The following is a 26,731-nucleotide window of genomic DNA, read 5'->3' as shown; positions in this document are numbered from 1 at the left end:
AGAGGTCTAAGCACCAGACTTGACTGTGGACCCTGAATGTGAGGAGCCTATGAAAAATGCAAAGTAGCCCCAGTAGGTACCAGGCTGGTATGGAAGAAGGATGTACTTGGAGCACCAGTGAAGGTGCTGGCAAGCCCAGATCCAACTCCATTTTCTCACTTTCAGGAAAGATAAATTTTACTGAGACCAAGTGTAGATACGGATGTAAAACTGGGCTGGGGGAAAAAAAACGACCTGATAAAAAGTGAATAGAAGGTTTTGGCTTGTTTTCCTTAACAAAACTAGGGGAGCTCTGGTTGCTGTCTAGCCCCAAAGGAAGGACATAAGCTGGGGAGATGGTGGACACAAAAGCCAATGGGTGTGAACTGGCTGTTATTGACTAGGGCCGGGAACTGGAGGATGTCTCCAATTTGAGAGCAGTGAGGCTGTGGGACAGCCTTCAGAGGAAGGCAAATGCCCAGATGGCCAGAGGACAGGGTTTGGGGAGGGTGAGAAAGAAAGAACTGTAAGCAAAGCCTGGAGGCTGTGTGAATTTAATTCCCACCTCATCGTCCCCTGTTTGAGTAGCCAGTAATCCCTCCGTGAGCCTCACAGAGGACTCTGTTTGCTCTGTGCTGTATCAATGTTTATCTCACTCGCAGCAGAGAAAACAAACCCGGGAAATGGGAATTTCACTGGGAGGAGAAACGCGGCAGTGCCTTGGCTCCCAAGCTGTGAAGGGCAGAGCTGCCTCCAGGTTTCAGCAGGCTGTCCTCCAACCATCTTCCATTCAGGCTCCGGACATTGTTGGGAACGAGAGCTAAATAGCTCCTCGCCTGTTTCATAACGGAGAAACGAGCCTCTGTAAGAGGTAAGACACTTCCTTTTCTTTGCTCGAAACATCATGAACTTTCAAACTTGGCAAGGCTCTTTCGAGTTCGATCTAATAATAAACCCCAACCTTCCATCGCACAAAAGCAATGAGGCTGAACTTGCCTGAACTTGCCGCGGGGAGCTGAGATCCAAAGCTCTGTCATTCCTTCAAAAGCCGTTCTCCTCTTTGCAAGGACAGGATGTTGTTGTCATCCTCGCTGTTTGCTCAGCCTCCCTTCCTCGTGATGAAATCCCTCTATAGCGACTCTGGAGGTCCTCCTCCAGCTCCGTTTCGGGCATACAATGCGCTGCCCAACCAAAACCCCGCTCTTTTCTATGAGTGATTTATGGAGCCTCCAAGGACATTGAGGTTCAGCACATTCTCTCTTTTCCAAACGTTGGTGCAGTGAGCACGGTACTTTTCCTGCCAGTGGGAACCTGAAAGACCTGATGGGCTTTTCTGGCAGGACTCGTCGCCGCTGGAAGGGGCGCCAAGCTGCCTGCGGAGCAAGAGGAAGCACAAATATCCATGTGCTTTGACTTCCACTGGGAGCTGCGGAAAAAAATATTTTGACTTGATTTTACAGCTCAGTTTCTTGTTAGCACAATGCGAGCGCTCGGCCAGCAATCAGAAATGCACTTGCTTCATTTGCATCATCTGCTCGGTTCCCATTCAGTTATTAGGCAGAATTGATGTTAGAAGAAGGACAACAACAAGAAAACCCAAAAAACAACCACCACACTAAAGATGAGCAAAATACTTTTTCTTGCAGTACCTTTTTTTTTTTTTTCCCTAAAAAAAAAAAAGAAAGACTTCTGTCGTCATGAGGTGTTTATACTGGGAGGGAGAAGGGGAGTTTGCAGTGTTTGTTCTAGGTATCTAAATTTAAATGACTAACTTAAGCACATAATCTCCCTGGGCTGCCTATAAAAACCAATGGAGAGGGAAGGGTTCCTCTAGAGAGCAGTTCAAAGGCTCCTGCTTAAGTGAGCAATATTTTATTACCACGCTGTGCAATATAACAGGTGTTTAGAGCTACATTTTTATTTTACCTTCTTGCATGCTCCTGTTCTCCAGGACAATGTGAAAAGTACAAGAAGTTCTCTGTATGTCTGCATTTGTTATCCCCTGCCTTTCGTCGTGCAAATCACCATGTTAGCAGAGCTCAAGGGAATGAATTAGGTGACTCCCTTTCCCCCTCCTGGGAACCCTTTCTGACAAATGAAAACAAAAAGCCCTCTCAGATGTTGGCTCTGAAGCCCAGCAGCTGTACCTGGGCAGGTGTGGAGATCACTGTTGAAAATCCGTCCCTTGTATTTGGAGACAGAAGGTGCATCGGGACTCGCGTGGGCTTGACTAAAATCTCATGGAAGTTGGGAAGCCTGTGATCTAGGAGCTATTACACCAAATTATTCCCCACGCCACCTTGTCCATCATCCTATTTGCAGTGGGGAGCACCAGTAGATGCTTCTGGTGAAGGCTGGAATGGGTTTGCAATGGATGCACTGCGGCACTTGGCCACATCCCAATCCTCCAAACAGAAAATAGCTCAAGTCAGCTCTGACATATGGATGTTAGCTTCCCTTCTACATGTTATATTAGCATTAACTATGCAAAATATATGTTTTCTTGCTGCCCATATAATAGGCAGAAGCTGTAACTACAACACCCATCTTTAGAGAGGCAGCGTTTTTATAAGAAGAATAGGGGGAAAGAGGTTATACAAAACTACTGAGTCCTCGGAGAGCTGTTATCAAGTGAGCCCTGTCAAACTGGGAGGATTTATCGAGCTGCTTCCCTAGAGATATGGCCTGAATTCAGAACTATTCCGTATTTTCATTAATAAAGTGGATGAAGGAGTGGAGAGCCCCTTTGTTAGAGTTTCGGCTAAAAGCAAGGGACGCTAGGGAGGAGAGGATTAGTGCTCGGGAGAGCTCAGTAATTAGGGGAACGGCCTGTAAATAAGCAGGATGCAATTTAGCGAAGACAAGTGCAAATCTGCAGGTTGAAATAATCAGCTGCAGAGGTACACAGTGGGACAGGGCAGCCAGGTAGCACCGGGGTAGCACAGCTGGAGGCTGTGATGGAGCAATGCCACAGCAACAGAAGGAAGAAGGAACGGGCTGGGTGGTGCAGGCAGGGATGTCGTGAGGGTTAATCCCTTCGGCTGCATCACTGGGACCAGTTTCTGGCATCACACCACAGGAAAGATGAGGATGCAGTTCCTAGGGGAGCAACACGGCCGAGAGGGTGTCTACAGAGCTGCAGCTATGGGGGATGAAGGAAAGCATTTGTTTTTAGCCTGGGGAAGGCAAGGCTGAAGGGAGACATGATAACAATCTCTGAGAGCACTTAGCTTGCCAAAAAGAGGAAGGTGGTGAACTATTCTGTGTCCAGAAATTATCCTCTGTGGTTTAACCATGATTTCGTGTGGTTAGAAGAAAAAAAAAGAAAGAGGGAGAGAGAAATTGAGATGGCAGATAAGTTGACTTTACTGCTTTACTTATGAAGTGCCTTGGGGCATAAAGCACATGATCAAACATAGTCGAGTTACTGCAGCTTAATGAGTTATTGCCTGTTGGCTGAACCATGCTAATTAACCATGTGCGTGCTCGCAGCCTGCCTCGATTGCTGGATGAAATGGGCTTGCTTAAGTACTTGTGCTTTACCTCGCAGAGGAGGCAGGCAGGAGGCTTTGCATAAGGTCAGTGATTACAGCTCAGCTGGTGGGGGGTGACTTCGAAGGGCTGGAAGCTTGCCCTTGGTGCTCGGCAGTTAGATCTGGGCATACAAAATGGGAGGTGACAAAGGAGGAGGAGCAGAAAACAGACCTAAACATATAAATCGTGCTAATTCACATGCTTATGACACTAGGAGAGTGGCTACTCTCCTACTGTTATATATGAATATATTGGAAATGTAGTGACAGTGAGTTCTGGAAAAAAACTCATTGGTTTTTGTTTGGAAAGGCTTGTGACAAGGTAATTAAAAAATACAGCAGTAAGTACGCTACAGAACACTGCATGCTATTGAACAAACAGTTACTTTTCCTTTCTCTCTTGTTTTGCCAGTGTTTTCAAGTATATTAACCTTTTTGTCTCATTTCTTCATGCTTTCCTCAGTTTATCTCTCATAGCCATTAGTAAGGCTGTTATTTCTCCTTGCTATGAGCCTTCTTCTTCCTTTCACCATGATGAGCAGTAGCTGATGGAGTGGAGCCTTCCTGGTGGTGGTATGCATGGGGTATACAGAGCTCAGCGTTTCTTCTGATGTCCTTTTTTCCTTCCCTCCATCCTTCCTCCCTGCCCTTTGCAGCTGTTTTTCCACTGCTATCACCAGCTTGAATTGTGTTGCTAAGAACGAACATGTGGATTTCACAATATTTAGGGAAGTGTTTTGTTTGCAGCAGTATTTATGCCTGGATGCTGCGTGTTGCCTCTTTTAAAGCTACTCACTCATTTCCCTATAACATGCCACTTAGGGAGGCAGCGGATTTGGCAGATATTCACAGCAGACCTACCTGACAAGTGCCATGTGAAATGGAAGCAGAGACTTGTGCTTTGCTGGTTCGTGCTCTTTAACAGGCTCACATAAATTAGCCTGGAAAGGACCTCACGAGCTTATCTTGTTCCTTTCTCTGCTCAGGGCGGGATCAAATACATCACTGCCTTTTCTGACCGATGTTTGCCTAACCTCTTTTTGAAGCCCTGCAGTGGTGCAAACTTCATGCTCTTGGAGCTTGAAGTTTGCTTTCCTATCTGTAACCACCCCATCTGACCCAAAATACGTAGCATGTGATGGCTTACATGCAGCTGAGCCCAAACCAGCCAGGCTACATTCATTTGCTGCTGCAATCCTTGCAGTTTTCTGGAGGAGAGAGAAATGCTAGAAATCTTCATAAAGATGTTTTGACAGCATATCTCGTTTGTAATCTAATTTAGTCTAAAGCTGATTGTTTTTCCTCCAGGACATAGATTTTTGCACTGGGAGAGAACGTACAATATACCTGGAGCTGTAACACTACAGTAGTAATGCATATACTGCATTTCTTGAGTACCTATGACACAAAAACAAATTTTCACTCACTGTTTTCGTAGCTGTGTCTGGTGTATGAGGAAGGAGGTGCTGTTTTGTACCTATCCAGTGCTGGGCTTCCTTGCTTTCTCGGCCGCATGCTCTAGACCAAGGACGTGTGATTTAGCTGGAGCTGAGATTTAGCCTGGGTCTAGGGAGTCTGCCTGCTGCAGCATGGAAATAATTGGCGTCTGCATGAAGTTCATATCCAGAGGTGGATCTGCAGTGAGGGAAAGTCTGTGGCTGACTGGAGCTGGCGTTTGTCTTATCTCTAGCTTTGCTGCAAAGAAATTTTATCTCAAAAGAGTAATCTCTGCAGAGTTCTTCCAGTGTTGCTAATCCTCCTCCGGTATTACCAAGGAAATATCAGACGATAACTGCTCCGTGGAGATCCTCAGTGAAAGAGTCACGCAAGAAGAACGTGAGAACTGCAGAGCAGACTGCATTTCCAGTTATGTGAGAGCAACTGCACATCTACAAGTAGCTGCAAACTGTGACGCTGGCACAGTTCTGTCACGTCCTTCAGGAAATACCTCTTGTACAGACAGACCCTAGTACAGAGAACGAGATTAAAAAACAAACAAATCATTTTCTCGCCCTGCATGCAAGGAAGAATGGTATGCACGCTGGAAAAATGGGGATTGAGCTAGGATATTAGATGAAAGAAAGCCCATTTCTCATGCAATCAGGAGTGAGCTTCTGGGATTTATTCCTGCAGAAGACTGTGGGTGCAGCATGTTCAAGAAGCACTTAGATAAATTCATGGGCAGCAGGTCTGTGAAGAGATACCAAAGGGAATAAGCAGTGTTGAGCTCGTAATAATCCTTATGCAGCATGTCCTACCACCAGCAGCAGAGGCAGAATATGGGTTGAGGTGGGCCACCGGTCTCACCTCAGTAGAGCAGGTCTGATGTTCTTATCAGCTGCATCTCCTTCCCATCCTGACTGCCCTGCACGTGACTTCAAAGCCAAACCTACTCCCTGCTGGGTTAAAAAGTGTTATTTGCTGTTTTTTCACAAAACTGGAGCTGGCCTATGGGAAAATGGGTAACTGGGGCCATTGTGCTAAAGGATGCCAGATCTAGGTTAAGGGTACTTGGTTCTACTGACATCTTTGTGCAACAGCGGTGACAGAGGAAGGTTGGTGACAGCAAAACACAGCCTGGGAGCACCTAGCTGTTCCCCAAAACGTGATGGGGAGTGTGTCTGGTTTCCTCATTTGCTGCTCCACAAGGGGAGAGGGGGGACACACCGACAGACATGCAGCTTGTCTATTTTTGCTTTCACAGCGTTTGGCGAGGGCTGGAAACGTGATGTATTTTCCAGAGCTCAGAGCATCAAATATTTCTCAGTAGTGTCACAAATAACGTTGTTTCAGGTCTGTGAGGGATTTACAGACCTGAAACAAAGACCCTTGAAATCGATATCAATAATTCTGCCTCTCGAGCTGAAGGCAAATCTCCCACGGCTATCAAGGGCAGTGGTTTTTTACACCTCCTCTATCAGGAGGCAAGACCATCGTAATTAGCTGCTAATTGAGAGGCCTGCCTCTGAAAAGCACAATTTCAGAGAACAAAGAGCCAGAGAAGCCCATTTCTAGGACTAATTGGAATTAATTCATAGCTATAAGTAGAAGGGCTCCCACAGTCCTGGGACTCTCTCTTGCCCTCTCCTGAAACACCCGTCTAAATACATGCAAACCAAGCATGGGGGCTCAGCGTGACTTGTATGGCTCTTGTGTGATACAGAAATAACACTGCTTGCTAAAAACGAATATAATTGTATAGTTTTCATATTTTTTTTCTCCTTCGTGCTGCCTCAGTCCCCAGCAGCCCTTCAAGTAGTGAGGACTCGGGCTGCAGCTTGCTGTCTGGATGTGGTCTCTTAAAAGCCTTCTGGAGCCAGTTTTATTCTTTAAGGACTGAAGTTAAACAAACCAAAAAAAATCTGTACAGTAAACATCTCAGTAATAGGTCAACCTGTGGCACTCATATCTTGTTTGAGATCACCACGTCTCTTTTCTTTGTGTTTAAGCAAGCACTCATTGGTCCCAGCACCTCCCATTGCTTGGGCACTGAGTCAATATAAGGGCACTCCGGAGAGAAAATGAACCAAACTCGTCCCTTCTGACAGCCAGAGCTTTCCAAATACCCATATTTTGGGTGCTCCCATTTTTGGTTTCCTTGTATCAGGTGCTTTTCAGATGAGCTGATGTTTTTTCAGAAGGTATTGAACACCTGTCTTTAGAAGACCACATTTTCTTCAAGTTGCTCCAAGTCAGGGACCCAAAAAAGACTGAGACAACAATTGATTTGGAAAAATGCAGGATAACACATTCTTGTTAGTGATGATCTTGTTGTGCAGGAGGTGCCCCACTGAATTTTTCTGGGCTGGCGTCCCCATGGAACGATGTCTAACAAACCTTAGAAAATTCACAGTTTAACTGAGGGTGTCGGAAGCTGATGCTGCTAAAGCAAACAATTCAGTTTAACAGGAAAGAAAAGTGTGTGCTGCTCAGTAGTTGTGATGTGCCTCACTTTTGGATCCAAATATAGTTGCACTTCTGTATCTTTAGATCTGAACTGAAAATCTGGTGTGTGATGCCCCTGAGGGTGCGTGCTGGGGTGCATGTGAGCATCACGTTGTTGAAATCAAGAGATCTCCTTGAGCACCTTTGGATTTCCTGCCAAAAGAAACTGATTTTCTGGAAGATTTTCCAAAGGATTTTCTGCCCACAGATACTCATCTCTGTTTTTAAGTTGGAAGAAGAATTTTTTCTCTATTTCCATCTGGTCACATTTCCATCTGACCCAGAGGACCAGAGGTGTCCCCTCAAACTTTCCTATCACTTAGGGCCATGCTTTCCCAGGATCCCACTAAAGGTTTAGGGAGAGCTTGAGCCTTCAGGTGCCATGTGCTAGGTGGAAGCAACTTGGATGGCAGAGGGCTGGTTTGTACGGGGTTGCCAAACACAGCATCGCTCCTTCCCTCAGCCTTTGCTCCTGCCCTGCCACCACACACTGGTACAGGTGATCAACCTACCACTTCTGACCTGGCCTGTGCTGTAGCAACCCCAGTGCTCCTCACCACGGGACCCTCCCATTGCTTCCTGGTGATCTTTCCCTTGCCAAACTTCTGGGTTCCCTGTGCTGTCTTGGGTCACTTAAATAATGCTGCTGCAGTCCTGCAGGCAAGTCCAGAGGAGACGGCTCGACAAGGTCCCAGGCAGCTCTCTGTTGCTGAGCAGCAGAATTTCCTTCCCCTTTACACATCAAATTCCTTCTGCATTGCCTGCAATCCTACCTTCAGCTGCTGCTTGAAAAACTGAGGAATAGTCTCAGTGGGACTCGTGGTTTTCCATTAAGTCCCAGTGGCTCACATTTGCCTGATTTGTTTGTATCTGCAGTGGATCACGTTTCTTGTATTAGGTCAGCAAAGCTATTTAAGTTGAACAGAAGTGTAATTTTAAGGACTTTAAAGCTATTTGTTTTTAACGTCTCACTGACTTAGCCCGTAGCAGAGCAATCAGATGACTACAGAGCCAACTGATTGCTGGGCACTGTGCTCTTCCTGACCTTAAATCTCTCCCTCCTCAAGGCATGGAGCATGGTATCAAATGCATACTCTTTCCACAGGCTGCAGAAGTTTATTTAACACCTTTTTTTGTTTTTCCACTTTGCACGCAAATGAACGGGATTAGTCGTGGAACCAGAGATATGAAATACCATTATGATGGTGCTGGGACTGTGCTGTACCTAAGTGATACCATATGTTGGCCTGCTTCTAGCAGTGTTTACTGTGTGACTACATCAGCTCAGTAGGGATCTGTCTGGAAAAACAGTCAGGGTGGAAAAGAATAGCTGAAGAGAGCCTTCTGAGCAAACGCTGACAGAGCTGCTAAGGGGCAATGCCAGAACCATCGTCTTTGATGACTTTGTTTCCAAACCAGCCAACCTACAGAATTGGTTATGACCAGAAAAGGAAGAAGGCTGTTCCAAAATACACTCAGGAAATGTCTTTGCCCCTCATTACTCAGTCTGTAGGCAATGATGGTCATCGACCTTGGAGAAGGCGCCCAGCCAAATACCAAATACCACTTTGGCGTAACACTGCATGCCAGGAGACCGAAAACTGAGATGGGATGGAAACCTAAAGCTTGCAAGTGGCTCCAAGTTTTCTATCTAAATCCCATCTGCCATATTAAGGAGTGCCTGTAGATTTCAAGGTTTGCATGATCCTTCTTTCTGTAGGACCATCAGACAAACTTCCCACATTCTGTCTGAAAACCAAAGGTGGTAATGACAAAAGTCTCATTGCCAGCTTCGGACACGTGCTTAACAATTAGCTGGCCACAGCTTGGTCTTTTATGAAGGGAAATAAATCCAGTGATGTCTTTATAAATATGCACAAGTGGACCGTGGTTGATACCTCATTTATAAATCATAATTACCGCAGTTATAACACTTCTAGCTTAAACAGAACTCTTGTCACATCGTTCCCTAAACATTTCATTTTTGAAGTCTTTTGTTTGCTCCCTCATGAGGCTCAAAATGTACCAGAATCTGAAATATATTTGATCCAGTCCTGCAGCTGCCACCCTAACAAACATGTAAATAAAACAAGGATTCTGTGAATGGGAATCCAAAGCGGTTGTGGGGAGGATTAGGGATTAGTGAAGGATGATTCTGCCATTGTTCTCCTAATTGATAAAAGACAGGCCACGGTTATTTTGAATAAAGCTGTTACCACACAAGCCTCAAGCAACTCAGCAGAAGATCCTGTGTAATGGAGAAGAACTGCTTCTGGGTGTTGACCATGTTCCTGTGAAGTTACTCCATGCCAGCTACTCAAAAATAAGGAGCAAAGTGAATGAGGCAGTACCTCTGTGTCCTCTTTTTAAGCTTAACTGAGAGAATTGCTTTCAGATGAATCCACCTCATTTTTTTTTTTCTCTAAAAATTTCCTTTCCTGAGCCGCACCTCCTCTGTGCCTGAGCTCCTTCCCAGCCCTGCCACAGCCCCACAATGTGCTCTGGTGCTGCATCACTCCTGCCTGCTTGGTCACTGTCCCCTTACACAGCCCAGAAGACCCTGAGCCATGACAAAAGCAGCTCTGCACGATCTCCCTCCCAGACCAATTCTCCATCCAACGCTTCTCCATCACCTGAAGATGACACCAAGCAGATTGATGTTTAAAACAGCTGAGTAGATGGGGTTAGATTACAAAGAATGCAAGGTAGCTTTACAAGGTGTACTTAGAAATGTGCATCTGTATTTACTCTGAACATCAGCACTTCTGTTGAATATCTCTGCACGTTCAAATGGAATTCAAAAGAAAACATATGAAAGGGAGTAGCACACTTACACAGTGTGTGAGCATCATCCTAAAGCAGAAGTCCTACCTTAGAGGACAAAAAGAAGGTGACTGGCAACTCAGAGCAGTCATCTGTTAATGCAAAGGGGATTTAAACATGGGATTCAGAAGCAGCTTATCTCTGCAGGGCGTCTGAGCAGATCTTAGCACGGACCTTACTAACTTGGTCTTCTGAGAGATCCCAAGACAAACCGACTGCTGAGCCCCAAAGCCTCTCAAGGAACTGGGTGGGCTCATGCGTGTGGCACAACCCATATGAGCTTTCACCCAGTTCCACCGTGCCAGCTTTTGGAGATGATGTGCAGGGTGAAGACCAGTCCAGTCCTTCGAGGCTGAAGTGCTGGCTGTTGGTTTAGAGCTGTAGCAGCACCTGTCTGGTTGGTGGGCATTGGCCTCAGGTGGGCGAGAAGGAGAAAACACCTCCTTAGTGATACTGGAGTAACGAAGGATGAGAGCCACCAAAGGGCTTAAGAGGTTGTGCTCCTCCATAGACAGACCCGTAGAAAGTTAGACATCACACTGAGTGAGTTCCCATGAAGTATGTCTTGTCTCCTTCCCAGCTCCATCGTGGAAGTACCTCCATCCTCCCAAGGCTGCTCTAGATGCCAAATTTGCCTTTAATATCAATGTGTGGGCCCAAGACCACATCACACCCAGCTGAAGTTGCCTTTGTGAGAAAGGCCTCCAAGGAATTTTTAAGTTCATGCGTGTGAGATGAGAAATGGCCATCTTTGAACCTGAACTGCTCTCCTTTCCCCCCTCCCCCAAAAGCAAGTGTGTAAACAAACCAGCCAAAGGCGGAGGTTTTGATTTTCCTTGCATTCTTCCAGCTTGGACCTCCTGTCTTTCCCCTCATGCCAGTCAGGAAAGAAAAAGAAGAGCTCTGTTTCTGCTCGTTTGGCAGCTGCTAGCGAGCCTGCATGAGAAGTGAAGAGTGATGTGCTGGGGAAATCTGATTCCCAGTGCCACAAGGACCTGCAAGGAAACGAGAACTGCTGCATATATCCAGAGGAGCTGAACGGTCACAACGATCCCCTAAAAGTCCAAGGAAAGCATTTGATACGCTTTAAGTGGTCAGCATGAGTAGTGGGATGAAATTAAGAAAAGGAAGTTGTCAGTCCTGAACCAGGGAATATTTATTAAGAGTGGAATTTGTATTTTCTGAGAGCTCCCCAGGAGAACAGCAAAAGCCGTGTGAATTTTAAAATTTAAAGCTGAACAAGACAAAGCCCTGCTGGATGAAACAGAGTCAATAATCCTGCTCGGGGATGGGGTGAACTGCTGGCCTCACATCACGTGCCTTGCCCATTCCTCACTTCTGTGATACTAAAAAAAAGCCTGGCCCGATCCAGGGATTACACGAAGAATGCACTTTAACAAAGGGAAACGCATGGCCTTTCTGCTCACCCTTTAGCGGTATTTAGGGCCAGAAGAGAGGTTGGTCTGAACAGTCAGAATTGCATTCCTGTCTGCGTTTAACAAATGCTATCGGAGTGGAGAGGAAAAATATATGCAGCCTCTTACTAGAATATTTTCTCCAAGCTCTTCTTTAAGCCAGATGTCAAGCGGAGGCAGTGATGGCCACTGAAGCCATCCTTACTTAGCAGCCTGTCTAAGATATTTCTTCCTGCCTCTGTGTGAGAATGGGCTAGTCCCCAGTGCTGCTCAGCAATTAGGATATTAATAGTCCTATTACTCTGTGCCATCCAGTTCGATTTCAAATTCATGGTGCAGCTAGATGAGATCTGTTCATAACAGGAAAAGTACAGAGGTGCAGGAGGACTGAGGCAGAAGAGAGCTTTGAAATGCATCAAGCAACCGTTTAATTAAAGAAGGGCGCTCTAATATTGTGTTCCAAATGATTACTTATTTATACGCTCCTCAAATAGTGCTATTTTTAGGCCACATTTTGAAGAGAAGACAATTTGTATTTTTATGTGCTGGCAGCCTTAAAGATAAATGAGCTGCCAGCACAGCACTGCCCAGGAGGAGCATCTCCATGTCCATCCTGGTTCTTCTGCTGCCTCACAGCACCTACAAGTGCTAGAGACCAAAATAGCCACCTGGGATCGTGCTGCTCTGCATCCACAGCCACGCCAGCTTCTCCCCATCACCCTCCTGCCAAAGCAGGGGGATGTTTTCCAAATGTTGAGCACTCGGTGGATCAGGGAGCAAAAAAGCAGAGTTGCGTGTCTTGATGTAGCAGCTCACCTCCAGGCATTGTCAGGACATGATTTGGAGGTGCTTGGGGCTGGTGACCAAAATTCCGGAGAGATGGATGGGAAAAAGTGCAGGTTTTTGGCGGGGTTGTGCCTTTCGGGTGAGAAAAAAGGATTTTGAGCTTCTAAATTGTGGACTTCCATGGACTGAGGTACAGGCAAAAAAATGCTGGAATAAAATTAAAGGCAAATGCTGCATCCAAATGTAGAGCTTCATCCTTTACTCCTCTGATATTTGCCGAGTGTGGAATCTGAACCCAGGGGTTTAGCAGGGCACCATTTCAAGTCCATTTTGCACTGGTCTGCATAACTATGCAAGTTGCAAGGAAATAAAATATTGGCTGCCAGAAATGTTCGAAAGCATGAGTTTTTCTTAGGAACAGAGCTGGGGAAGGCCTGTGTGTGAAGGAATGAATGTTTGCTGAGTTCCCGAATAAATCTTAGCCCAGTTTGAGAGGCTCAGAAGACCAGTGGCTTCTTCCAGTTCCTTCCCTAACAAAGAGCTGGACCCAAGTGCACTGAAGTCAAAGAGAAAGAGCCTCATTGACATCAAAGGAGGTTGAATCAGACACGACGAGGGATGGTCTCAGCCAGGGACCAGCAGAAATAATAGCCTGTGATGTACGTGACCAAGTGCCACCAACCAACAGCCCAGATTCCAGGCATTAAACAGAGCAAACAGCGAACTCCCGAACAATTCGTGAAGACGTGCCAAAAAAATTCAAAGAAAAATATGTAAGGAAACGGCAATGTGTTTGTGGCTATTCTGAGAGCAGAAAAATATGTTATATTTGTGGAATAAATTAGTCTATGGGAAGTGTTCTCTCATCTCAGAGTGGTGTGCAGTGTAGTCAGCTCATCGAACTCGAGCTTCTTTTCTGCTGCCAAAGGAACCAGATAAGTACAGAGCCACAGATGAAACAAGTTTTGATCTGCTTTTAAGGATGGAGTTGCCAGCTACATCTCGTTGCAATAGCTCTCATCATTCGGATGGTCATTTTTTTTGCTGCTATCTGAAGGCTTCGGTTTATTCTCACACAAACGCTGACAAGCTTTGGTCTGGTGTTTATCCATATCAGACACTGCAAAGCTCGTCCAGTCCCTTATCTCCGTCTGATTAGATTACTGTAATGCCCTGCCGTGAGGTTCGCCAGGCTGCTTCCTCTCAAGGGGAATGCCACCGCTGCGAGAGTGTCACCCACGGCACTTGATTCTGATACCATTGTGCCTTTCACTGGCTATGAAGGAAAAGGATGAAACGAAAATGGGATGAGTCTGGAGCTGGGGTCCAGATTGACTAGAAAATGGGGTAACAGCAAGAGCAGGCATCTCTCTGACGTGGCGAGGAAGAGCACGGTAAAGGAATGAAGGTCCGGCCAAAACGTGCTGCTTGCATTTGGTCTTCTCTGGAGTGATGTGTCAGGGCCGCGTGGGGACTGACCCATGCTTCATTCATGGGTGCTCTCAGGGGATCAGAAGGACCTGTTTGACTCTTCCCCAAGGGAATATGTGCTTGGTACAAGGAGTGGAGTGAAGGTGGGATTGGGTATGTCCACACCACAGCATGGTGGTTTCTGGTGGTGGTTATGAAGACTCTGCCAGGAGCTATGTGGATATTAGCAGAGGCAAATGAATGAAAGTTTTTTTTGGTGCAAACCTGGAGAGCCAAGGAGTTTTTTTAGATGAGTGACCAGGCCATTGAAAAGAGGAAGTATTGAGAAAGGTAGGACTCCAGGATAAGCTTGTTTGCCTGTGCATGTTGGCAACTACCATTGCTGCTCAGCTGCAGGTTTGGACGTAAGGGTTTCATCCATATTCACTGAAATAAAAGCTGGGTTTCTGTTCAGCTTCTAGGGTTGGGTAGCAACCAGGGCACTCTTGGGGCTGTCCCACTGCCACCCGATCTGCTGGAAGTGCCAGTTCTCCTTGCAGGTGACAGCTATGACTGCAGGTGGGTACAAATTCTCCCAAATGCCAACCAATTCTCAGTCCCCAAGAGTCCTCTTTCTACCTGAGCATCACAAAGTGCTCCACAGACCTTAAGAGAAAGAGCCTCAAGGACTTTTTCCCATCAGGAAGCATGTTAGATGTCTTTGTCAGGCTCTCACACATAAAACCAGTGTGGCATAGGCTGCAGGTTGCTTAAATCCCCAATGATAATGCATCTCCCTGCTTCCCTGGCAAGTCCCTGTCACTGAACATCAGGACCTCTTTGCCTTTCAGACATCCAACCGGCTGCTGCTGCTCCCTGCATGATCAAAATCCTGTTTGATATGGTCCCCTTGCTGGTGTTATTTATAACAGCTCTTTGCTTTGCCCAAACTGTTTTTTTTTTTTTACATTTTTTTTTCTTCAAGTACTGTGAGGGTCTTCGGTGTGACAGGTGCTGCTCAACATTAATTGCTTGCCCTGAAATGATGCTCTCATCTAGTGATTTTCAGGTACTTCAGTTGTTCCATCAGGGCTGTCCCTTCCCATAGGCTTTCAGAGAGCACCACACTTTAATCGCTCACAGCCAACACTTCTCTCTTTGCTCCCCCCACCACAAGCTGGTTTCTGCTTGCCAAGGCCCGCACACCAATACCTCCCCCTTTTGTCTGCCACAGACAAAGGGCTACTGAGTGCTACTCCGAGGCTCATTAAAGTTCACGGCATTGCTTAATTTTTTATTATTTTTTTTCAAGTTACCATGTCAAATGTGCTTAGCAGGGTTGCTGGCTCGCTGCAGTGGTGCACAGTTTGGGTGTCTGTGTGCTTGGCCATGCTCCTGCTGATTGGGGAAGTGTCTGGAGGGGCCTTTGGATGGAAATCCCTTGGCCTGCCTGAGCAATGCTGGGGGTTTTCGTGTTTCCATGAAGCCTTGGGATGGCCTCTGTACTGCCAGGCAAACACCTCTTTCCCACCAAAGGGTAGAAATGCAGCAGCAAACACTCGGTGTGAGATTTGGCTGTCTTACAGGAGCAGATTTACTGCTGGGGATTAAATGGGCCTTTGCCATTCCTCTCCATTAATGCCATCCAGCACATGGCTGGTGTCACAAGACGACGTGGACAGCCCTGCCCCCTTTGCAGCTTTGACATCCTGCTCATCCGCTTCTTCAGAAGCCAAGCTGGTTACTCAGTCATGAATTCAAGCTCTTTGGTCTGATCTGACTGCGTGTGGTGTAAACACATTGTAAAAAGTGCATACTGACTCAAAACAGCCCTACACACAACAAAGATTTGGGTTAGTCTGCCCTGCAAGGACCGTCCTGCAAATCATGGTCTGCCACTTTTCAGCTGATGCAGTGTGATGTTGTCTCAGCTCCTCTGCCCTTGGGATCCTGAACTTCCAGCACAGCAGGAAATGTTTTTGGTCCCACACCGGTGACAAGATCTGCCTCGCACACTCGTGTCTGCCTTGTGGGAGCTAGCCAAGCTATTCTGCAACAGGCAACCCATATCAGATTTGGGTTGACCTGACTCTTGGCTTTGCTCTGCTCTGGGGTTTGTACTAGGAGCTAGCCAAAGGCAGAGGGGAAAGGTGGGATATTTTTGCATAGTTATACAACTTAAAAGAAGACCTAATAAAGTAAGAAATCGTGTACATAAATGGTATAAACTAGTGCATTTTCCCCCTTTTTTTCCTTGCTCTGTTCAGGAGCTATTTGGCTTTGTGTGTCCTGAGCTCGTGCATGTGTCCAACACCGCCTGGCTGAAGTCTCCCTGGGCTCTGTGTTTGTCTTGTAGCACGACAGGGTGGTGGCTCCCTCCGAGTCCCTCTGGCTCTGCTTACAGAGCCACGTGAGACAACGATAATTTTTCCCTCATGCCTTCATGATGCGAAGGAAATGCTGCTGGCCACTTCTCCTTGCAACCCATTTAACTGACTTTTAATGACGAACAGACCTTCCACTGGCAGTAATTAATGCTCACTTAGCCTTTAGCACTCGGGGACTCAACAGCCTAGGAAGAGTTCATGTCCGAGAGCACCAACCCAGTGCACCTGGGCAGGATGGTGGGAGTAACCACAGAGGTGAGCAGAACTTGGAGTTATTTTCATTTTTGGGGGTGTTGGTTAGTTCTAGCCTGTTTGCTAGTCTTTCTGCTCCACTCTTTGCTTCCAAAAACTTTGCTACACTTCTCATCAGTGTTACTCTGAGCATTCATGACTGTGTTGTCTGCTTCTGTCTGTGGCTGAGGTGGCTTCCAGGGGCTTCCCTGGGACTTTCCTTTGCCCTTAGGAAGGGTGAAGCTGGGCAGAGTGCTGTGTGTTCAGTGGCTCCAAGGAGCTGATGTGCAATTCTCTCATTGCAAACAAAAATTTCTCGCTTTTCCTTTGCCGAGAAAGAGCACCCTCCATTCTCAGCTACTGTCCACTGCCAAAGGTGCATTTTCTAATTCAGCAGAGCTTCTGTCATGCCCTTTCCTGCCTTTGCTTTGCTTTATGTAAGGGAAAAGGGCTCGTTATTTTTATGAGTTCAAATTATATAGGTGCAATTTTACACTGTGGTAATTGTGCTGACCTAGGTATGATTGCTGATTTCTAGCTCTGTGAATGGAGAATTGGGTCTACAGGAGGTGTAGGATTTTTTTTTATTTTTTTTTTTTTATTTTTTATTTTTTTTTTAAGAAACCTCCCTCAGAAGAAATTGGTTTTAGTTTTGGGAAGGATTTTATTTTATTTATTTTATTTTATTTTTTAATTAAATCCAGAGGCTTTTGGAAATTCTTTGTCATTGCAGGCCACAAAGCTGCATTTTCTTCATGTTGCTGAAGCAAGAAATCCAAAGGAAGCAACTACTATCCAAGTACTGCAGCTAATGGCCCATGTTAACAAGCGGTCCTGGCAGAAGGTGAACACAGGGAAATGGGTGGAAAATCAAAACAGAAATGAAAGAGATTGTTATCAGTAGGATAAAAAAAACAAAACTTGAGAAGGACATCTCCCTTTTTCTTATGTGCTGATGCTAAGGATCTCATCACCGTGTGCTGAGGTAACCACTCCATATGAAGTATATTCATGGCTACCACTGAATTTTGTATGGATTTATCCTAAAAGCATTTCTGTTTCATGGTTTTATAGCATTTTAGTGGTGGGAAGTTGGAGCTTATGAGACTAAAGCTCAAGCTTACTCAGGTCACATAAGAAGTCGGGGAGGAGCGATTTCCCATGCCCTAGGCTGGTTGAATTATTTCTCCTTTCTGTTGCAGAGCTCCTAATTCCAGAAATACAGAAAGAGAGTTTTTACTATGGGGATTTACATAGGAAAACACTTTGGGAGTGGTCTGGGAAGTCCTGAATCCTGTGCAAGTTACAGTGTCTCCAGGAGAGAGGGGCACACAGCCAGATAGCATGTAGGGCACTGGGAAGCCTCAGGTTTACTCTCAGGCTCTCCCACAAGCTTGCCCTGGGACTTCAGACAAACGTCTTAACTTCCTTTAGTTTTGTCTTTTTCATCTGCAAAAACACATAAAACGGCTTACCTGTTTTACTTGAAAAGTGATGGGTTCCTACTTTAAACATTTGGAACTGTTGATGCTAAGCTTTGTTAAAAAGCTATTGAAGGAAAAAAAAAAAAAGAAAAAGAGAGAGAGAGAGAGAGAAAAAAATCACCTAACCTGTAGCTACCCATTTGTATGATGATTGACCTAATTTTGCATTTCTAGGAAAATTTGTTCTAGAAGATCTTGGGATGGAAACAATGGAAAACCTTATGTGGTTCTGCCACAGGAGGCGATAGACCAGACCGTGTACCTGGCTACACAATGCACTTATATATTTAGATTGAAAATATCACCTCTGCCTGTACCCTTGCCCACCTCATGTGATTTGACCATCAGTGTTACAACTGAATCCCTGCTGGTATTGCCTTTGCACAGAGCCAATTGCCTGCCATCATCCTGTCAGGCACTTACACCTAGTTCTCCTAATGTAATTTATATTAAGCCAATTTATATTCTACAACGAGTGCCTGATGGAGAAGGTGCCCACAGGAGACTCATGTGCTGTTTTCTCTCAATGGTATTTAGCTGATCTGCTGACAGGAATTACCTCTCCCGATAGGATTTGATTCATTTGCATCCTCAGACAATCAAAGCTGATGCAACACAGTCACTCCAAGAACAACCCCTGCTTTTCAGGGATTGCTTTGCTGTCCTTCCTGTGGGATACAGGATAACCTGTATCTATAACCTGGTCCTCCAGAAGCCCCCCAAATGCTCTCCTGTGGCCTCAGATCAGTTCCTGTGGAGATGCATTTGCATTTCTATTTATTTTAGTTCTCATTGCATTTGCTTCTCTTTCTCTATTGAAGCTTTCTCCATCTCTGTCCATCTGGTTTACAGAAACATAAAAACAATAATGTAAATAACAATATGAACAAACAGGACACGTGAAAGTTGCCCAGCGGCCTGTAGTGCTTTCTTTTCACAGTCTGTCAGCAACAGACCCAAGCCCAGTTAGGATTTTTGCCTACACGAGTTATTTGCCACTGGAACTATGCTGTTAGAAAACCAACCTTATACAAGCCCCACCAAATCCTGTTAAGTTTTTGTCTCTGTAGTTCAGCTTCTTCACTTATTTTTCGTATTTCTTTACATCTCTGGGATCTATACAGTGCTTTGCTTGCTGGGTGCTTTGGGAGTACTAGCAGTGGGCCAGCAGACAATCCGAAAATAGCTATAAGCAGCTTTAGGTCGTTTGGAGGGGTCAGGAGGGAGTGTGTAACATGGCCAATACATTTACTGGAGAGGTGTTGAAATCTGGTGGCTAATATGGGGGCAGAGGAGGCATTAATCCCCTCGTTCTCCTCACAGCCCCTATTATGTCCCTGCCAGGCTACGATATAAGCTTGCATTCACAGACAGTCCCATCAGGTAGGCCTGCAACATCTCTTACAGAGCAAGCATGAGGGATCCTCATCCCTTCCTTGCTCGTGTGTAGGAGCTGAACACCTGCCTCTTCTGCCTGGTACCCTCTGCAATTAGGTGATTCCTGAGGCAAATCATAGAGCCACAGAAAGGTTTGGGTTGGAAGGGACCTCAAAGATTACCTAACTCCAACCCCCTGCCATGGGCAGGGATGCCACTCACTAGATCATGTTGGCCAAGGCCCCATCCAGCCCATGTTGACCAAGGCCCCATCCAGCCTGGCCTTGAACACCTGCAGGGATGGGGCATCCACAACAAACGTCCCCCACGGCCTGGTTCCTGCCCTGAGAGACCCATTACATCCCCTTGCCACCACTCCAAACCCCTGCTGGAAGGCACTGCCCCTCAAACCAGCTGTAACACGTCTGCTGGTTGAATTCAGCTGGACGCAACTTCCCCATGTCCCGCAGGCTGCCGCGAGGGCCCGCCAGCCCAGGGAGAAGCTTCAACAGCTTCTTTCTCTGTTGACCTATTTTCTGGGTGACATTTTCTGCTTCCCCTTATTGTTCTCCACCGAGACTGCAGCATGACAACCTCGGGGCACTGAGGGCCCTCAGATCCTGCCGGCCAGCACAAGCCCACCAGCCCTGGGCTCCTGGCCTGCTCCTACAACACTGCTGATTTCTCCCTTCCACAGGTCAGCCTGTGCTGCATGGCAGGGGTAGAGAACACCGTACGAAGCCCAGGCCAGCACTTAATCCAGAGATGTACCCTTTATTTTATTTTATTTTTCCTTAGTGGCTTTTATTTAATGTGCTGTAGAGTTTTCCAGGCTTTGGCTCCCGGCCTTCCTAAAATAATTATGCGACTTTGAAAAAACAATTCATTTTTTCACCACTTCTCCGGCGCTGCCAGCTTTTTGTGGCTTTATAGAAAATCTTGCGCTATTTGGTGTTTTGCCTGAAGTTCCATGCGATTAATCAAAGAAGCTCAAGCCTTCACTGAGAAATACATCCTTAGCTCAGAAGTGGGAGGATCCAGTCTCTGAGCCCAAAACTTTGAGACAGCCACCACGTGTACACGGTGTCCTCTCCATATTTCCTGCAGGCTCCCTTCCTGCAAGGTGTAGCCCACCAGCACGCCCCAAGTACCAAGGCAGGGGCGCAGGCAGCCCCACCAGCGGTGTGAAACAACAATTTTCATTGTCGTGGTCCGCAGGGCTCCTGTGAATTAGCACAATGAGACATTTAGCAGCACAATGAGACATTTACTGGAGGGCCGATGGGGCGCTGGCCGTCCCCCCCCATGCACGTTAGCTGCAGCTGGCGTGGCACGTGCTGCCCCATCACAAAACACACGCCTGCAGCTGCACATCCCCCCCACCCCGATCACATCAGGGCCAGCTCTGCCCTCCCTCACCATGCTTAGGAGTAGAAATAAATAAATAATGCACCAGAGGAAAGATTAAGCCTTTCAAAAGGAAGTAAATTATTTGAATGAAAGTATTTCTAGGAAGTGATTTTATCGCTCTGAAATTTTATCCATCCTTTGAAAAATAAACAACCTCGGTAACTACTTTTTCAGGCTACGTTTTGCTGGCAAGTTTTATCTGCAGAAAGGATTAGCTTATCCGTGGATGGGACGTGCTGCACACACCCTGTTCCCATGCAGATTTGTGCGGAGCGGAGCTGCCTTTCCAGCTCCGCGCTAGGACATTTTTATGTAGCTAAATCAGATGACTGCAAAGACCATTAGAGCAGTTTATCGTTGGAATCTGCAGGAACATACTGTACCCGAAAGGAAAATGCTCACTGATAGGGGAAGTGCAAGATCTGCGATCCTTGTAATTATGCAGATGATCTTCTCCAGAGGTCTGTGGTATGTGAGCAAGTCCACAGCAAAGGCTTCTGGCAGCAGCACTTTAATAGCCCACTGAAATCCCACTGCTCCGGCTCTCAATCCACTTGGCCGCAGCCCTGCCTGGCACATTATTGTGGATGGTTTTGTTTCTCGCTGGGGACGTTACAATTTTGACATCCAAAAGGCTCTCTGGACTTAAAGTGCTGCTCATCCTGGGCAATTTCACAGATGTTTGCACCTTGCAGCTCACCAGTGGTGGAGATGCTGGACAAACAGGGATGAATGACTTTCAGAGCAAGATGCCACCATCACCAGCACAGACTGGTGGTGTGAAGGTCTGTTACTTCCTCCAAAGATACTCACTCAACACCTGGTCCAAGGAATAAATACCAATAAATGCAATTTATATGCAATAAATACCTCAGCAAAAAGAAACTCCTCTCCTCCCACAGCAGAGTTTCAGCTCCATATGAAACCAGGTGTGAGACCGGCCTGTTCCCCAGCATGGAACAAAACTCACATGCTAAGAACATGGAAGGCTCCAGGCAGGAAAAGTTCCTGGTGATATTTGCACTGTAATTTCTTATAGGGGCATCGCAGACATCTGAAATAATTGGGAACCTGAAGAGGTTCTCCTTAAGGGACTGAGAACACATCAGTAGTGCGATGGGCACAACAGAGGTGCAAAATGCTGCAGTCTTTGCTGCTGGTGTCCTGCCTTGCCAGGTGAAAGCCGTCCTCCTCCCAGAAACATTCATCCAATAAGAACCATGTCCTTGCCAGAGATCCCAAAGCATCCTAATGTTGCAGGGCTGTACAGCTCTTGTGACCCCAGGACAGCTTCTCAGTGCAGAATGCGATCCCTGCACCTTCCAATTGATCAGAAAAAGCAGGACTTTAATCACAAATATGCAGTGGAGAGTATGATACAAAGGACACAGTGTCTGCTTCTAACCTCTGGAGGTTTTAGGAAGGACTAGCTGGGATTTGGGCTCGGCATTTAGAACATGGTCCTGCCAGCCCTGCTGCCCCTGTTGGGACCTGATAGTGCTGGATTGTGCTGTACCCATCCCCAGCAAGACCCAGCTCCTTCCCCATTAACCCTGGTGCTCAGAGTAAGGAAGATGGGAGAAGGGAGTAAGGAAGCTGTTGTTCCAGTTTTCCTGATAAGGACCTAGAGGGAGCGGAGAAAAAGTGTTCTGCACAAGGACAAGTGTTTAAAATCTGGGAAACAAGCCTGAACCTCTTGACTCTTAGTGCCCTTTCCTCTTTGGCTGTAGCCTGACACACTTTTCCAGTCTCCGGGAGCTGAGGCTTCCTATCTCCAGGGCAGAGGACAGCCAGGCTGACGCAGAACGGAGCTTTGGTGCTGGCTCTTGAAAGAGCTCATAGGACTTTTTTTGATATGACCCACACACATGGCTGGGCATGCCACGTGAACTGCAACGGGCTGGCAGATTTGGTAGGGAAATGGCCTGGAGTGGCTTCTGGAAAAATTATAAAAACCCACTGCGAACAGAGCTGTGCACCCCAAGCTCTGCATTTCCAGTCCATTTGGGACCAATATGAGTTCACCCACACATCTAATAGCTACAGGGGGTGCAAATGAAAATTTCAGAGGGAGAATTTAAGTATCTGGGCATGTTCAAGGGGTAGCACATCAAGTGCTAATTGCCTGTTGCCCAGTAGCATTACAGGGAGCCAGAACAGAGAGGGCAGGGACCTTCTGCAGTGCCAAGTCCCAGACAGAGAACCAGATACATCCCATTCCCACAGCATATTATAAAATTGCAACAGACAGCTGCGAGGCAAGAATGAAGGCTGTCATGCAAAAGCATGGTTGGAAGGCAAGTTGCTGAAGGGATAGGTGGATGTTCAGGGCAGAAACAAGCAGTTATTGGCAGGATGCGGCCCCTGAATGTGGTTTATCTGCCAACAGGCAGATTTATGTAAGAAAAAGCTTAGCTGAGCTAATCCCACTGCTGGAAGCCTACAAGAAGAAGAGCCGCCCATACAGGAGCGAGATGTGAACCTATGGAAACGCACTTAATGAAGATGAAATATTTTCTTATATCTTGGGGGGCGTTTCTGTTAAGGTGTTCAGTTTGGCAGCATCACTGAACCTCGAGCTGCTTAACCTCAGGACCACAGGATGGGGACTCAGGCACCCCATGGACTTGCTTGGATGGGTAATCCTGTGATGGATCAGCAGCCCCTCACCAACGTGGGGGCTCTGCTCTTCTCGTGCTGCAGATTCCTGTGCCCGAAGCACAGAAACATATATATTTGCCTACGTATGTATATATGCCCGAGCATATAAGAAGTCAAACAAAGCATTACAAATGTACAGTGAAGAAATAACAATCTGCCTTCTTTGATTAAACAGCCTGATTTACTGGGCTAAACAATAGGTTTATTGCTCTGTGCTACGTAATTGTTATTAGAGGATGCATCTGGTCTCTGAGTAGAAATGAACTTTTGTGAAGCTAACGCATTCCAAAATAGGAGGAAGAAAGTGACTGTCAAACCAGGTCTATATAAAAAAAAATAGCTGGAAAAGCCAAATAAATTGTGAATGATATATACTTAAAAAGGTTGTAGGAGAGAGTGGTTCTTTGATATTCTAGTGGCCAAACTATGACATTTATAGCTCTCCTCCTGACTGCCCACTGGTAGTTTTCCTTTTCTGCTGAGCACCAGTGTCCACTACAATACTTAAAGAATTTACTACTTTTATTTTTATTTTATTTTTCCCCCAGATTCGGTGTCACAACCACTTTTGAGCTTGCTGGAGGTGTCCAAAGCTTGCAAAAATAATGAATTCTGCTAAGTACCTGGGCAAATGTCCAGGGCAGAAAGTCGATCTCCAGCCTGCATGAGCTAAAAGGTGGCCCTGGGTGGGAAGAGGAGCATCCGGAGGGGGGCACAGCTCCTGCTCCTCAGGCTGTGCTGCTTAATGTGGAACCAGGGACTCAGCAACGTTGTCTCATGGCTGTCAGCACTTATCGCTGTCACAAACAGGGGGAAAAACAACAAGCAAGCCCACAACAGTGTTAAGGAGATTAAAAGGACTGAGTGGTGAGACCTCACTTGGGTCTTTCTCAGTTTTTTAATGAGGCATAAAAAGGGCCTTTGAAGGTGGGTTATTTATTTTACTTTTTTTTTTTTTTTTTCTTTTTTCCTGCTTGTTTTGCTACATTAGAAATTTAGATTGCCCTTGCTTTCCCAGGAAGACTTGAGTGGTGAATGACTTCCAGCAGCACAGGAGCTTTGCAGCCACCAGCAACATCCTTCGGCCTGCCAATGGCCACGGCACCCAAGTGGCTGCCGTCCTCATCGTCCTCATGTATAGAAAACACCTAAGGGCAGCATTTTTGTTGGTGAAGAGCAACTTTCACCTCTCATCTTGCGACATCCTCAAAGGAGGTCAGGTTTTTGGAACTGATGAACACGCATGCCATGGAAGAAGTCAAGTCGCACTGAGGTTCTTCAATATGGCAGCGATAAATTAAACCTTTCCACACAAATAAGCTAAATAAAGCTCGGATAAGTTACAAAATTCACCTTTCTCTTTGGAATATTTTACTCTTAATACACTCTTAGCCTGGGAGAAACACAGGACCTCCTAGAGCTGTAGGATTATTTGTATGCGAGCTGTAGTTAGGGGAAGAGATTGAACAGTGAGGTCTAGAATAAAAAGTTTGTGCCATTTAAAAAAATATCCACCCTCACATGTCCAGATGCTTCAACTGCAGAAGGCTACATCACTGAGGAAGAGGGGAGCTGCTAAGGCTGGTTTGCTTCTTACACGGGATGGGGCTTTCAAGCTGCCACACTCATGTCTGCCTCCTACCAAACTGTACCGTCACATCCAGGCATGCAAGAAAATGTGAGTCACATCCCTTCAAAATTAGGAAATGGGTTTTAAAAAGTACCCATTTTCTGAAAAAAAAAAGAAAAAAAAAGAAAAAAAAAAAGAACTGATTTATTTATTTTTCTCTCTGTATCTGTCAGAGTCACAGCTTTGGAGGAAAAAAGTTAAAATGTTAAGGAATATCAAATGTAAGACTTTTATGTAATCCCGTGATCCAAGATGATGATGTCTTATGAGATCCGTCACGCTGTGATACTTGCACTTAATTTGTGAGGTTTAGAGGCTGGAAACTGGATACACGATTGTCTTATAAAAATGCAAACAAATCAAAAAGGTCTTCAGCTTTTCTTCAAGCAACAAAAAGCTTAATAAAGAAAAGATGTTAATACAAAACTGCTGCATTTCTGTCTTGCTCTGCTTCTTATACCAGCCTCCATAAGTTTCTAGTTTCCCCTATTGAAATAAAATTAAAAAAAATGTAGAGGGATTTTTTTTTTTTTAACTTCTTCCTTAAGTCTCCCCTCTTCTTCCCTTTTCTATGTGAATGGGTGGAGGGGACAGCAGGACAGAGCAGCCCCAGCTTCTACTGATGGGTGTCGCACCTACAGAAAGCAAAAAGCACAAGGCTGGAGCTCTATCCCCAGCTAACGCAGTGGGTTGCCTTAGGCACTGCGCTAAATACATTAAGCACTGATGAATATACATATCGGAAGATTAAATCTACTTCCTAATGGAACTTCTCACTGGTAACCTTTTCTTCTCGTGCCTTTGAACTCGACAGCTGAACTACTGCTTTGGGGTGGAACAGCTTCCTGAGTCACAATACTTAGGGTAAGTTCATCATCAAAAGGTTAAAGAAAATGCGCAGCATCCAAAAAATAGATTTGGTGAATGAAACCAGTGAAACCAATTTCCATAAAGCACCCTCAAATTTAGGTCTTGATCTAGGAATTTGTTTAAGACATAAATTTTTCTCCCTGGAAACCCTGTTACAGGCAGGGGGACTTCATACAGGGGAAAATACAGTACAAGACTGTCCCTTTTCTTGATGGTACAGAAGTAGTTTGAAACCTATTTCCAGCCTGGCTGAAGACTCTAGAAGAGCTGGGCTCCAGCTGCAGGTCCTCATCCACCTGCCAAATGTCGCAGTGCTACATCCCCAGCTCACTTTATCTCTAAAGCAAAAAAAAAAGAAGATGCTGTTGCAGTCTTTTGGCAAAAAGCAGCAGCTTTGTGATCTGGCGTTACAGGGCTATTTCTCCATCCAAAGATCTGGCAGCAGAGGCCCCCATCTGAAGACATCCTTCCAGTGCAGCAGTTTGGGTGGAAACACCAAAGCCTGTTCATATTATTTAGCTTCAGGTAGGGCCAGAAGCTGGTGGTGCCCGTTGAGCATCCTGTAATGCTGGGCACATCCAAACCGGCTCAGGAGGATGCGTTGCCACAACCACTTCTTGGGATTTTAGTATGAAATGTGAGAAAACTGTCAAAGCAAACAGCTCCTTTGGCAGCCTCCTAACCCCTCTGGCCCTTGGCCTTGCCTCTGGAGCAGGGCCAGCTGAAGGGGCCCATCCCACAGCTTCTCCCAGGGCCTTTCAGGGAGTACCAGCTGCATCCTGCTGGGTCT

The 26,731-nt window shown here is 46.0% G+C and overlaps 1 long non-coding RNA gene across 2 annotated transcripts; it reads left to right on the top strand.

Moving 5' to 3' along the window:
- Positions 1-704: 704 nt before the first annotated feature.
- LOC101799766 (uncharacterized) lies at positions 705-25,714 on the top strand. 2 transcript variants are annotated; one of them, XR_216503.6, is made up of 3 exons: positions 705-850; positions 17,243-17,494; positions 24,433-25,714. It is a non-coding gene; the product is annotated as an uncharacterized lncRNA (long non-coding RNA). The 2 variants fall into 2 exon arrangements; XR_001192363.5 differs by having other exon boundaries at positions 17,243-17,353; positions 24,433-25,712.
- The last annotated feature ends 1,017 nt before the right edge of the window (positions 25,715-26,731 follow it).

Source organism: Anas platyrhynchos, chromosome 1 (genome assembly GCF_047663525.1).
Source record: "Anas platyrhynchos isolate ZD024472 breed Pekin duck chromosome 1, IASCAAS_PekinDuck_T2T, whole genome shotgun sequence".
Taxonomy (NCBI): domain Eukaryota; kingdom Metazoa; phylum Chordata; class Aves; order Anseriformes; family Anatidae; genus Anas; species Anas platyrhynchos.
The sequence above is the reverse complement of the archived record's forward strand: the minus strand, read 5'-3'. Positions and strand labels throughout refer to the sequence as shown.